The sequence below is a fragment of the Zeugodacus cucurbitae genome, chromosome 5 (assembly GCF_028554725.1).
Source record: "Zeugodacus cucurbitae isolate PBARC_wt_2022May chromosome 5, idZeuCucr1.2, whole genome shotgun sequence".
NCBI lineage: Eukaryota > Metazoa > Arthropoda > Insecta > Diptera > Tephritidae > Zeugodacus > Zeugodacus cucurbitae.
The window spans coordinates 50,109,649-50,123,783 of NC_071670.1; the positions used below are offsets into that span (position 1 = coordinate 50,109,649).

General features: G+C 34.0%; 1 protein-coding gene across 2 annotated transcripts in view; it reads right to left on the minus strand.

Moving 5' to 3' along the window:
• Positions 1–14,135, minus strand: part of LOC105217288 (glutamate receptor ionotropic, NMDA 2B) — a 162,403-nt gene that overhangs the window by 53,751 nt on the left and 94,517 nt on the right. The window lies entirely within an intron of this gene.

The following is a 14,135-nucleotide window of genomic DNA, read 5'->3' on the forward strand; positions in this document are numbered from 1 at the left end:
ATATTTATATATTGTAGACAATACTCTATATTTTTATTTCTGTTGAACAATATAATTGAAGACTAGAAATACTAGAGACCTTTGAGAAAGGATATTATCGCCCCGAAAGTGCCCGTGTTTCATGATGGTAGTCTAATCAACATTCTGAACTCTTATTTCTAAAGAATTAAATTCGAAAACGTTCTTCCAACCGGCTGAAACAAGTAAATACTACGAGCGAGGCGCTCATTAGTATCTCGAAGTTTCTTTTAGAATAAGATCCCCTAAAATTTCCCTCAAACAATTCACCCTAATTCAACTAAGGTGATTACAAGTAATTACTACAACAACAATAACACTGCTAAGCTCATGTCACTTGTTAAGCAACAACTTTTACTTGTTATTGTCTAAACATTACAAAATGTTTCGATAAATTTACTTGTAAAAGTATTTAAATACAGTTAAATACTAAAACCAAATAATCACTAAAACACGACAGAAGACAGAAAAGTTTATATACAACTAAACTTACGAGTACATAGCTATATATACCAACATACAAAGGAGCGAGTGTATATACGAAGAAACGTCAATTCACTGAAGTAATAAATTATTTCATGACTCAATGGACAATTTAAGTGACAACGGGAAGTAAAACAATTAAGATTTGTGGTTACTGTGATTTCCGACTGAGAGTGCTGCATCACCTTTGACCGTCTCAACCACCATCCACCACACCGCCCACTTTCAAGCTACTATTGTCTGCTGCACAATAACATGGTGACCACAAAATTATGTTATACCATAAACTCAGGCCGGGTGGCCGTCATTCTAAAGGCAACCCTGCCGCGCTGACAGCTGACAGCTGAAACGCTTGACCGCGCTGCCACAAAACTCAGTGGGGAGTTCAGTGTGAGGTCATTACAGGGCGTTTACAAGTGCGGCTGGGGAGTTTGGGTTTCATTGCGTTGTTGTTTTTTTTCGCAAGTAAAAAAATGTAAAAAAAAGTTATATACAATGGACTTTTACTTTCGCTGGTAGATTGCAAGTTTTTTTTAAATGTTTTGTTAATTTTTTTTGCTAACTTTATTAAGTGTTGCTGTGTATTCAATGTAAAAGCACATATATATTTACCTATAGTTCTATGCATAAAATACAACCCTGCACCACCCTCAACACTTAATTTTAAGCGAAAGTTTCAAATCGTTTCAAATTAAACTGCGGTGAGCGCACTGTATGAGCCGTTGTAATCTGGTAGAGTTGGTGTGGCTGGATGGTTCATTTGTTGAATGCTCGTAATGCATTGTTTGTATTTTGTATTTTGTTTTGCCGATTTTGTTTTTGTATTATTTTTGTTTGTTTGTTGTTATTTCACTAATGTCAAAAAGTCATGTCGCAAATTAAATTACATGACCATTTGTTATTTGGCAATTTGGATTTTGGTATTTTGGTCCAACGTACGTGGACGTGAACGTGGAGGCCTAAAACAGTTTTGTCACATTTGCAACGGATGAAATAACTAAAAGTGGATCAAAACAAAAAATGAACTGAAAGTGGGGAAACATGAAATGACACAAAGTGCAAAACAAAAATGCGGCAACGCAAATGGCACGGACAAATAGGACCGAAATCAAACAGAAGTGCGACAATCAAGAGAAGCGGAAGTGCGGGGACAAACTGTTGTGCTTAGTAGTCGTAGAGAGAAACGTGCAATGGCGTGACAGGTTGAAATCGTTAGTCATGCGGCGCACGGAATTGATAACAAGCGCATAAAACTTAAAATACGGCCATCAACAAATCCACAATGGACATGTATGGTAGACGTTGGCCAAAATGCCAAAATGCGGCAGTGGGCAAGAATTTAAGCAATATGTGAACATTGCAAATAAAAAGAGAGGCAGAGTAAATATTGAACGAAATGCGATAACGATTATTCGATTGGAAAATTATATGGTATTTGTAGGATAGGTTGGTTGACTAGTTTGGTTTGTAGAAAAAATATATGAAGTTGAACATGTTTGGAAATTCATATTTAAATTCTTTAAAATAAAGCTTTTCAAGAGAAACTAGAAAATAAATATTTGAAGATAAAATAATTAGCTCTATGTTGCTTCAATCTTGGGTTAATATTAATATTCACCAGCTCTAACAAATCTGAGAACAAGAGTATATACAGAAACGAAACTATAAAAATTATAATTTATAATTCAGATTCTCATCGAACTCTTTATAAAAAGCAAATACGAGTTTATAGTCGAAAGTGAAACAATGAACATTATAAAGGGTGATTTTTTAAGAGCTTGATAACTTTTTAAAAAAAAAAACGCATAAAATTTGCAAAATCTCATCGGTTCTTTATTTGAAACGTTAGATTGGTTCATGACATTTACTTTTTGAAGATAATTTCATTTAAATGTTGACCGCGGCTGCGTCTTAGGTGGTCCATTCGGAAAGTCCAATTTTGGGCAACTTTTTCGAGCATTTCGGCCGGAATAGCCCGAATTTCTTCGGAAATGTTGTCTTCCAAAGCTGGAATAGTTGCTGGCTTATTTCTGTAGACTTTAGACTTGACGTAGCCCCACAAAAAATAGTCTAAAGGCGTTAAATCGCATGATCTTGGTGGCCAACTTACGGGTCCATTTCTTGAGATGAATTGTTCTCCGAAGTTTTCCCTCAAAATGGCCATAGAATCGCGAGCTGTGTGGCATGTAGCGCCATCTTGTTGAAACCACATGTCAACCAAGTTCAGTTCTTCCATTTTTGGCAACAAAAAGTTTGTTAGCATCGAACGATAGCGATCGCCATTCACCGTAACGTTGCGTCCAACAGCATCTTTGAAAAAATACGGTCCAATGATTCCACCAGCGTACAAACCACACCAAACAGTGCATTTTTCGGGATGCATGGGCAGTTCTTGAACGGCTTCTGGTTGCTCTTCACCCCAAATGCGGCAATTTTGCTTATTTACGTAGCCATTCAACCAGAAATGAGCCTCATCGCTGAACAAAATTTGTCGATAAACACATTTCGAACCGAACACTGATTTTGGTAATAAAATTCAATGATTTGCAAGCGTTGCTCGTTAGTAAGTCTATTCATGATGAAATGTCAAAGCATACTGAGCATCTTTCTCTTTGACACCATGTCTGAAATCCCACGTGATCTGTCAAATACTAATGCATGAAAATCCTAACCTCAAAAAAATCACCCGTTAGGTCTGAAAAGAGCTTACTGAGTCAAAGAAAGCGAGGTTTCTAAATAGAACATTTCCCATTAAAGGGTTAGGGGTAGTCAGGATTTTTAAATTAATTTTTTTTTTTGCTTTTTAGTTAAGTGCAATATCTTAAAAATATTCTCTGAAAACTTGAAGTTGATCAGTTAATTACTTTTCCGAGTTATTTGACAAATAACAAAGAGCGCTAGAGCACTCCAAAACGCTCGGGTGAAATTTTGAATGCGTTCTTCTCAAAACTATGTTTTTTGATGTGGTGACAACTGAAAATTAAAAAACCGCTCAGTAAATTTTATTGAAATGTATACAGCTTTTAGAATACATAATAAACTCAGGCCTGACGATAGTTTTTTCCAAAATTCCGATTTTTTAAAACAAATCAACAGTTAGATTTTTTCCAGAAAATTTAGATAAAAAATTCCTGAGGCCGTCATTTTGTGAATTAAAAAAAAAATTAATTCAAATTTAAAACTAAAATTACAAAGGATTATCTATTTATAAAACTACTTTTTTTTATCCGATTGATTTTAGAGGAATATCCAAGGATCTTTTTCGGAACTGGGTAAACACAAACAGCTTTTGGAAATTACAAGTTTTTTTATTTTTCAAATTTTCGTGACTTAAAGGCAAAACATTGTGTAATAATGCCATATTTTTACTTTTGTAAAATAACAAATCCTAACCTCGTAATACTTACCCGTATCTGAAGCTCGCAGATTTCAATTACAGTTAAGCGGAAAATCGCAGCCAAACAACAAAATGGGTGTTGATATAACATTTCATTTATTAATTTTTATACTCTCGCAACAAAAGTCGCTAAAGAGAGTATTATAGTTTTGTTCACATAACGGTTGTTTATAACACCTAAAACTAAAAGAGTTAGATATAGAGTCATATATACCAAAGTGATCAGGGTGACGAGTAGATTTGAAATCCGGATGTCTGTCCGTCCGTCCGTCTGTCCGTCTGTCCGTCTGTGCAAGCTGTAACTTGAGTAAAAATTAAGATATCTTGACGAAACTTGGCACAAATATTCCTTGGCACCATAAGAAGATCAAGTTCGAAAATGGGTAGAATCGGACCATTGCCACGCCCACAAAATGGCGAAAACCAAAAACACATAAAGTGTCATAACTAAGCCATAAACAAAGCTATGGAAATAAAATTTGGTATGAAGGATCGCACTATGAAGGGGCATATTTGGATGTAATTTTTTTGGGGAAGTGGGCGTGGCCCCGCCCACAAATCGGTTATTTGTATTTAATTCGCAAACTAATAAAGCTATATAAACCAAACTTTCTGCAGTCGGTTCTCTTACATACCCCACCACACCATGAAAATAGTTGAAATCGGATAATAACCACGCCCACCTCCCATACAAAGATTAGGTTGAAAATTACTAAAATTGGGTTAACTAACTAACGAAAAACGTCAGAAACACTAAATTTTGCAGAAGAAATAGCTGAAGAGAGCTGTACTCAGATTGTTTTACAAAATGGGCGTGGCATCGCCCACTTATGGGTCAAAAACCATATCTCAGGAACTACTCGACCGATTCGAATGAAATTCGGTATATAATATTTTATTGACACACAGATAACACGCACAAAAAATGGGCGAAATCGATTCACAACCACTACTACTTTCCTTATAACTTAATTTGAATTCCATCTGATTCCTTCACTTTATAATGTAAACATAAGGAACCAATGAAGATAACGGAATAAAACTTTACACAATTAGTGCATATCATCTCTGGCTTCACTTGTGAAAAAATTGTCGAAAACGGACCATAACTTTTCAAGGCCCCAGATATCGAACATGTTGAACTCAGCGCCTAAGGATAAATTTTAACCGAAGATATGGGTAAATCTCTCAGATATCTCAATTTAATTCAGAGGAAATTGTTTTCTTCTAATAGTGTGTCTCTGTTCCAAAAATTATTAAAATCGGGTCATAACATTTCCATATACCTCATTGTAGGTTTTTCAAAAGTATCTTCTCCTAGCTCCCATATACCTAATTATAGGTTTTTCAAAAATACGGTGAGCTTTATTCCGCATATATGTATTGGATAAATTTCTTCAATAAATTGCGAGAGTATAAAATGTTCGGTTGCACCCGAACTTAGCCTTTCCTTACTTGTTTCTACCTACTGTCATATTCCTAATTGATAAAATAAAGAATCAACAGGAGGATCCTGATTAGATTGGGTATATGAGGGACAGGGGGAATACTTAACCAATTTTATTTATTTTTAAACCAGACCACATTATCACCATTAATATTTCTTAATTACTTTAATACACAAATAATACGCTAAATTTTCGTTACAAAGTCACTCAGAGGCACTGAGGTCCTCATATTCTTTTTATAATTATTTCACAGATGCTTTCATAATGCATAATTATTGTAAAGTGAAAGACTCTGATAAAATTTAAAAATGTATCGTATAGGAAGAAGGCGTGTCTGTGGTCCAATCTCAATGGAATTACACAATTACATATCTAATTTGGCGCAAAAATTAAGTATTTGCTGAGATATTTTATATCGTGTTGTATACAGACTTGAAGCAGGTCTTTACGGTTTAATTTCATGCTTCGCTTGATTTTCTGTACCAAATTAACGAATTGACATGAAGGTATTCCTAATTCAATTTGTCCTGTCACCTTGATTATTTTCGTATACAAATAGTATTTAACTCTATAGCTTATCATCTATATATAATTCAATTGCAACATTGCCGAAAATAATAAAAAGAAGATCTAAAATAGCCCGCTAAGTGAAGAAAATTATACATATTTTTCAATACATGGCTTTAGAAGCAACTCGAAAAGCATAACAGCCATAGAAGCCACAAAAAGGCCAAATAGAGCAAATAAGTTGTCTAAATTACAAACTAAACCAATGTAAGTAATGCTAAAAAGTGTATACCGATACTGACTACTCTTGCATATGTAGCAGTGTGTAGAAATATAGACGGTACACACTACTACAATATGTACTTGCAAGTGTAAGAAAAATATAAATTAAGCATTCAGACAACGGAGCAGCTGAAGAACGTATGACTTTAAAGAAATGTATATTTTATATGTTTTGCGCATATGTGCCATAAGGATCTGCTATGTGTAAGTATGGATATACCATTAATCTGTATTAGAAACAATTTTTTTCAATAGTGTACGTGAGTAATTAAGTAAGAAGTATTTAAGATTGCTTGCAACAGATGTGGCATATTGCAATTTTATATATTGTCTTTAAAAATATTATCGGCGAAGAAGTGAATTTTAATTGAGAATTGAAATTAAGTGAGGCCATCTGGGACAAATAGCATGAAATTTGTACGTAATAATTAATTTGATCACTTAATCTTATGTTTTGAAATCTGTGAAAGGATGTGGAGATATATCAGATCGTTACTGATCGTTATGTCAAACCTATATAAGAATATAACAACTTGTGTTTTTGAAAAGATATATCAATTAAATATAGTTGTATGAATGGGGTCAAAACACTACTTTTAACAAAATAAAATGGACACAAGTAAGGAAGGGCTAAGTTTGGAAAAATGTACTATCTCATTATACTTATTTAATTTTATGAAGACAGTTATATATAGTACTGCGGAGCGGTCTCCGGCTTCGCACGGGTTTAAACAATAATTTAAAAAAATAAATTTTTAAACACAGCGTTGCGAAGAGAATGACTTGACAAAACGATTTTTAGTTTCAGATTAAGATTCTCCATCAAGGAGTCTTCTTGATACCCTCACCTGAGAACTATTTCCATAAGGCAATAAATGAATACTGTGAATGTAGCTTTCCAATGTTGAAAGATTTTTGAAATCGACTCAGTAGATTTTGAGTTTATTCATTACAAACATACATACACATCTTTTCTCTTTATAATAGTAGTATAGATATGGTGGCTAGGGTAATTTTTAGACCGAACTTTGAACATTTTCGCCACTAAGCTAAATTTTATTATTAAAATTATACGTGTATTTAATTGTACTCAGATATCTCTTCCCAATATATACCACATACTAAGATAGCTCACAGGATGAAATTTAGAGAAAAACTAATACTATAAGTTAGTATATGGGAGCTATGAGAAGTAATTACCAAATTCTACCCATTTTTGACAAAGAGTCCAATTATTTGAAGAAAAACATTACCTCTGAATTTTTATAAAATATATCAGAGATTTTTCTATATTTTCGGAAAAAAATATCCATAGGTTCTGGGGTTCATATGTAAATACATATAGACCTCTATATCTCACTCGGTTAGTTTTAGTTTATACAAACAATCGTTATGAGAACAAAATTATTATACTCTCTGTGCAAAATGTTTCGAGAGTATAAAAATGACTAAAGTTAATAGTAGCTAGAAATACTAAAAGCAATCCATATTCTATAGAAGAAACGAACTAAATTTCCAGCATATGCGAGTATATTACAAAACATAACTTTCAATTTCAGCAATTTAAAGACATTTTTCCACAGAGACTAAGTGTGAGTAACGTGACGCACACACAAAACTTAAATGCTTATAAAAATAACAACACACACTGGAAAATAAAGAAAGAAAAAATTACCCACAACAAAGTAACACAAACAAGAACATGAAATGAAAATGTAAAAGTCAATGAGGCACAAGTGAAGCGAAGAAGAAGAAGAAGCGAGCTGGTGCATATGTGTGCCAAGCCAAGTCAAGCAGCAGACCGAAACAACGTGTCTCGCCGTCGAGTCAGGAAATTTACCGAGAGCCACAAAGACTAGGACAAACCACATATCGAAAAACTTGCGTTGCAGTGGGCTGGCTTGAGGTTGGCCATTTGGTTGACTAATGAGAAATCAGTCCAAGTTCAAAAGTCTTCTTGGTTGCGTTGAAACGGCTGACCTACTATTGTCGTGTTTTGTTGTAGTTGTTGTTATTATTGTTGTTGTAGTTGTTGCTGCTGTTTTTGCTATAGTGCTGCCTGGAATTCTTGCCAATGCCAATTAAGCGTAAAGGAATTTACGCTACATACACATAAACACATAAGCACATACATATGTAAGTGTGTATGTGTGTGTTTGTGTTGGTAAACAAACACTGCCACAACTTGAAATACCCACAGTATGCAATAATATTACATACCAACGCCTCCAGCAAGGTAGTGAGACCGAACCAGTCAGTGTGGTAGTGTAACCAGTAGCCGGCAACGGCATCTGCTTCACATGGCCAAGAGCAATATTTTAAACCACAAGCGTTACCAAAACCGTAACATAATTTACCTTTAGCTATGCACACATACATATATAAGTAGATAGCTGCATCATATGTGTGCAGGTGTTTCGGTAAATATATTTTAAGCATATATGCTTAAGGTTTGCGTGTGTGCGTAACTTTCCCAACATATTGACTGAGTTTCTTTGGTTGTGGCATGCGATACATGATGCAACTCAGTAGGTGGAGGTGCGGGCGTATTTGCACAATTCTTGATTATATCGAACAAGGTATATAACAAAACATAACTCACTCTGCGGTGAGGCATCAAAGTAGTACGGAAAATCTAAGTTCATTAAAGCAAGTTCCTGACTAAAATACGAATTTTAGAAAATTAGTTCAGTAAGAAAGCTTACTTATGAGCTTTACAATATTTTTCAGTACAAAGACTGAGAAGGTGAAATAAATCCATTTTATAATATTGTACAATACACGTCTGGGCCAAACAAACCTGGAAGATTGAGTCATAAGTAAAAAAGTGCATTTTCCGATTTTTGAAGTTAGCATCCAAAATCGAAATATTTGTCTTCGAAGTTGGAAAAAAGACCTTTTAAAAAAATATTATATTATTATTATTATTTAGTTATTAATCCAAGAAATTAATATTATCTACATTTTCCTCCTACTTCAGTGGTATGTAAAACTTTTCGGTCAAGCTTACATGACAAATGCTATGAAAAATTAGTTTGGGCCAATACCCTGAAAAAAGACAATTTTGCAGTTTGATGTAATTGTTTCTGGAAATAAATATTTGACTTGTATCTATTTCGAACTAATTTGGAATTAGTATATTTTCGACCAAAATCTGAAAATTGAAGACTCAAAAGTACTTGAATCTACAAGTCATGCCGTGCTTTAATTAAAAAAAGCACACACACTTTAGTACCGGACATTCGGATTTTTACTATAAAACAATTTTTAATATACAACAGAATTAATCTAAAGGATAAACATGATTCCAAAATAGTGAACATCATATTGAGTTAAGGCTTGTGTTTGCATGTTTGCTATTCAGGAAGATATAATCGAAAGGTGTACCACGACAAAATTTAGACCAGAGAGTCTTCTTTACTGATAGATGAGCTTCTCTCAGCAGTTTTGTATAAAAATATCTCAAACTTGGACATTATTTGCCAAACAGTTATTGCTATTTCAAAGAAATGGGTCGTATTCGAGTATAACTCATCCAGGATAAGACTAAAAAACCAACTCATGTTTGGTCGAAACAATTCCAGATGATCCATGTCTAGAATCTTACTTCAGATTTAAGTTAGAATCGACTAAGACTATCGATCAGTTCCAGATAATCCAGGTCTAGAATTTTACTATAGATTTTAGTTAGAATCTAAGCTTATCTTGAGTCATATGGTATGGAACAGTCCATATAGAGAGGTGACGAAAATATATATCTACGATACTAGCAGAAAAAGAGAAAACCGTTCACTAAAAAAATTCAATGAGAAGGTTTTGGTTTCTTGTAGAGCGAACTATTTCAGAAACGTATATAGGTATGGGATTGCAAAATATTTTCTAACTAATCGCTTGCTTCCTCGTGCATTCGCCAGACTAAGGTTATAGCACCTTCGGCGAACCTAGCGAAGTGAATGCAATCGACATTTGCCGACTTAAGAACTTTATAATAGAGTCCAGCCGCTTTGCCAAATCATAAGGGTCTTGGAGATCCAGAAGATTTGAGTATCACAAAGTGCTGTCTAAGTGAGACTATCTGCAGTTGCGAAGATCTACCCCTTGATCTAACTTAACATATCATTTGATGTATTGATTGAAAATCATTTATTTTCGACTTATTTACGGTTAGTTTGCTCGACACTGGCTTAATTTAGTAGCCTGAAGAATCCCTTCAGAAGTATGAAACCTAAATCTGCCCATATCACTAGTGTTTCGGATGCCACAAGTTGCCTAACCACAAATACCATCTCCAAGGCATACAAACCACTCGACCAAAAATCTACCTAAAATACTTATTACGCTTACAAAGAGAACACGCTTATAAGACCAAATAAAAGCAAATTTAGACAAATGTGTGCGACAATGTTGTTGTTGTTGGAAAAAGGCACGCGCTAGTCACACTACTAACTCACACGCTCACTCAAACAAACAACTTACTCAATGATGCATGACAGTTAAAAGGAAATATAAACAAAAAACAAGTACATACATAAAAGTGGCAACAACTATGAATATTACCAACATCAGCAACATCATTACCACCTATTGTCAATGAGTAACGTTATGCACACCTTGCGCAACGAAACACAGCACAACAACAATAACAACAATAAAAAGTTGAAGTATGAGTTGAAAAAGCACAGTGGAGGCAAAGCAAGGCGAAAAAAAAGAATGCGAAGAAAAGCCGGTGAAATTCTCAAGGGTAAACGCATGACTGGGCGAAAGATGAATGGAAGATGGCACAGCGGATGACAGCAATTGAGGCGGAAAGTCTGCATGGATGTTGCCAATACGACGGATATTACTAATGTATCGTTTGCGCTGAGGTTGTTGGTTTTGTTGTTTTACTCTTTTCTACTTTCTTATTATTCGTGTGCTTTTTTTCTGCCGCCATAGCACTGATTGCTGCTGCAACTGTTGATGCTGTTGCTAGCCGATTTTTTCCACTTTTGTTGCTTTGCTCTATCCTTGCTTGCCGTTTCCAGGTTAAATAACAAATTTCCATATTTCTCATGCGCAATCACTTTTTCACATGCTCGTTTTGTTAATTTTTTTTTTGTCTTTTTCGTAGTCAAGCCCCATGTGTGTAACTCTATGGATTTACTTATTGGCCTTACTGCCGCAGCGAGTTGAATAAAGATATGCGAAACGGTAAATATGTATGCAAACGCATGTGTTTATATAGTAGCAGCAGCTTGCGCTTGCAAACAAGCAACTTGACAGGCTCACACAAGAGGCTTGTGAATTAAGTGCGAAATAGTATCAGGCATATCCGGTTGGCGTTGTTGATCCTTTAGAGGGTATGTAGTTGCACGGCATGCAAAATATTGACGGTGATAACGCTTATTTCCACATGTGATAACTCACGCACATACATATAAACCACTATAAGTATGAACCCATGCAAAAAATGGTTTACTCGGCGAACCTCCAGCTTATCGGCCGTAAGTGCCTGAATTGCCAGCGCTTGTGTAACCTCACCTAGTGGTTAAAACTTCCTTAAATTTTCATAGCAATGCATTTTTTACACAATTCCTCTCCATATGGAAAAGTTTTATATAATGGCCTCAAAAATGCGCCTCATATACGTGGCATTCTTGGTAGGGTAATAAGCATTGTGGTGCAACACATTTGAATTACCATAGTGAAAAACTTTATGCAAACATAAGTATGCAGATGCATGTCAATATAGTACAAATATGTATGTACATATGTAAACCCTTAAAAATGTCCGCTTCAAGGCTAGGTGGGTGAAGTTATATTAAAAACGGCACTTCTTTTTCATTCCCAGAAGTGAAACTTTAAAATGATTTATAGCAATCAAAACTATTTAAAAACGTTGTCATGCATTTGTGAGCAAGAAAAAATATGAAACGTTTTTCATAATTATTTTTACAGTGAGTCGCATTGCCGTTCTTGAGATTCAAATGGTAAATAAATCAAATCAGACTTATTATTACTTACACAGGTAATATAGTTCAGTAAATGCCTTACAACTTGGAACTTTAACTACTATATACATATAAGTCTTGAAAATCACAGAAGAGACAAAAAACGTAAATACAGTGGAACTTCCATAAATCGAAAATCTCCATAACTCGAACTACATAACTCTCTCATAAACTCATACAAATTTCCTTCCATAACTCAAACTTCTTTAACTCGAACTCTTGAATAGGCAATAGAAGTAAAATTTCATACAAATTTCCTTATATTAATCGAAGGTCATAATACATAATTTAAAATTTTACTATCGAGGCAGAATTTTAAAAGAGCCTCTCTATATCGTAAGGAGGCGAACAAAAAACAAACTAATTTATAACTCTCTTTTAACTCGAAGTTCTTTTGTGGATTATGGTGTTTCGATTTAGAGAAGTTCCACTTTAAATAAAAATAACGGGAATTGTAAAAGTTAATCAGGGGTCTAGAGTGTCCAATTGTAATTTTTGTATTATGTTGACATATGTACATGCCCCTGAAGTATGATAAAATTGTACAGCTGTAGTCGTTGCTTGCTTTGTTTGAAGCAGTCTCTAAGATTAGACGTATTACTTGTTCGTGAATTTTTGACCAAAAACAATTTTATAAAGACTGACTGTCTGACCTGTTCCTATTTTTACACATTTCGTACCTTTTATGAATAGCCTTACTTCAATCACCCTTTTCAATTAACTAATAACGGGTACAATTATTAGGTCTACAACTTTGCTTCCGCTTTCTTCCAATAGATGTCTCTAGGGTCAATCACTGGTCGATTAAATCGATTTTTTTTATATCGATCTTGGACATTTGTGTCAACATTAACACAACAAAATTTTGTAGAGATCTGTTTGCATCCCAAACTTTTTCTCAACTGAAAATGTCACTTTTTGAGCCGAATTATCGACATTTGCGGGAAATTTTGCTTTTCTTTTTTAATTCCAAGAAAAGTGCGGATGCGGTTCATCGAATGCTTAGGATGCTGACCAAAGTGAAAAAAAGCCTTAAATTTACAAAAAAAAAACGGCGGAAGCAAAGTTGTACACCTAATATTAATGGGAAAATGGATTGGTTCGACACTAGGAAATATATTTCCATCGAAAACAAGATTTTGTCAAACGAAAAGAATTATATTCTGTTCACTGCACTTCTATAGTAAACATTTTTATTACTTGGGTTAATCATGACAGCAAAAGATCTTTTTTACCTTGAAAAGTTTTAAACCTAATATACCATACTCTACCCTCTACTACCGCCCAGATTTAGTAGATCTGCCAAGAAATACTAACTGACAGTGTTTCTCAAAATTATTTGAATATTTTTGTTGCTCGGCTGTAACAATAAAATTACAGTACATGTGGCTAGATATAGAGCATATTCTTGCCAATCAACTAATGAATTCATAAATTTATTGATGAAATAGAAAAATGATATTCAAATGATAACATTTATAAGCTGAAAACATTTTTGAACAGTATATATATGTAAGTAAAAATTTCATAGTTGCAAGATAGACATGACCTCCAAACTCCCGATACTCAAAATAAAAATTTTGCATATAATTTTTTTAATATATACATGCATATATGTATGTAAATATGTATTACATTATCTAAAATGAACCACTTGAACCATATTCATGTTTGTATATGTCTACATATATTCATTACTATGTTGTATATTCAAATATCAACAAAATTCTAAAATGTTCACGCTACCTTTCATTCTTTAAAAGTGAATGACAACAATGTCCAAATATATCAGCAAAACTATTAAAAAGTTTTCAGATATGTATGTTTGTATTCTCTTTACAAAAACTACATAATTTTATACACACATACATACATACATATGTACGAATGCTGATAAATATTTTAAGATTGAAAAAACCCAACTAAAATTGCCAAATTTATCAGTGATTTTGTTTGTACTAAATAAAAATTAATTTGTACTGTGCATTACAAGCTTGTAGAACAAACAAC